General features: G+C 40.0%; 1 protein-coding gene across 1 annotated transcript in view; it reads right to left on the reverse strand.

The window, feature by feature from the left end:
• LOC107095920 (ATP-binding cassette sub-family G member 4-like) overlaps positions 1-1,235 on the reverse strand; it is a 30,346-nt gene that overhangs the window by 28,468 nt on the left and 643 nt on the right. The gene's annotated exons all lie outside the window — the stretch shown is intronic.

Here is a 1,235-nt window from a genome sequence, read left to right on the forward strand (position 1 = left end):
AACTCTGCTCACAGGACGCTGCCAGGGGTAAGTCAGTGTGATTGCACGCCGCTGGTGATGGGGATGCCATACAGATTCATGTCAAAAATACCGAACTATCCCTTTAAGCTGCTGACTGTCACTACCTCGACGCCAGAGTGTTTGCCAGTTTTGGGTACTCTAGCCAAGCTGAGTTTTGCTGAGTCAACCTGAGTTCTAACATTGTTTGTCTTTTGCCTCTCGGCAGGAAGTCATCCTGCAAACTGGATTTTTCGTACCTTCTCTCCAGCTGGGGTTAAAACATTAGGTCTGGATCCACTTTCCCCAAGAGAATGTTTGAGCTTCACACTGAGAAAGCGATTCATCTCCATTACGACCCGTTCAAGTACCGCAGGAAATCTAAGTAGCAGTCAGTTTCTCCGTTCACCTACAAACAGCCCCTCTCTGGGTAAACCCTGTTCCGCCCTCCACCAAATCAGACAAACACTGGAACTACAGCATACAGACTGGAGTCAAAGATTCAACAACTTCTCTGGAAACATGAGTCAGCAACCAAATTCTCTTTTCCAAGTTCACAAATCTATTTTCCCACTGAGCCTGAACTAATCGCTGTGCCTTCCCCTCACTTTTCAGCATTATCTCTTCAATAAAACCTGGTAAACCTTTTCCCCTGGTCTCCCCGTTTGGTCTTCTGCATTTGGCTCTGAACTTTAGTAAAATCATGACAGTAATTACCATTAGGTTATACCTCATAACAGTCTCTATTAATGGTCACCACCTACCAATGGCTTACAAAGTTAATTGGAACTTATGACCTGGGAAATAAAGCATTATAAAACTGAACTCACATGTAAATAAGAGTTAAGTGAAGAAGACTGGTTTTCTGTTATATGACAAGTAATAAACTGCATTTTACCAGATAATAACACATTAATTTATTGCTGTCTGCGACATGAATATGAGTTGCCAAGTAATAACGAATTGAAATCAAAGAAGTCTGACTTTACCTTTCCTGCCTAAAATTTTAAACACAACACTTACCAAAATTTTCATTAAAGTTTTTCTTGTTACCTTGTAATATAGTTTAACTTACCATGTTATTACCATATTATTACACAGTTATTGGTGTACAGTAAAATAACGCGTTACCAACATTTGTTTCATATTCTTTAGTCCTGAAATAGTGCAATCACTGTTTAATTCTTTTGCATTAGAGAGGCTTTGGCATTAGAGAGGTCAGTATTTTGGCCCTAGAG

This window comes from Cyprinodon variegatus, unplaced genomic scaffold (assembly GCF_000732505.1).
Source record: "Cyprinodon variegatus isolate N-32 unplaced genomic scaffold, C_variegatus-1.0 Scaffold584, whole genome shotgun sequence".
In the NCBI taxonomy this organism is placed as follows: Eukaryota; Metazoa; Chordata; class Actinopteri; order Cyprinodontiformes; family Cyprinodontidae; genus Cyprinodon; species Cyprinodon variegatus.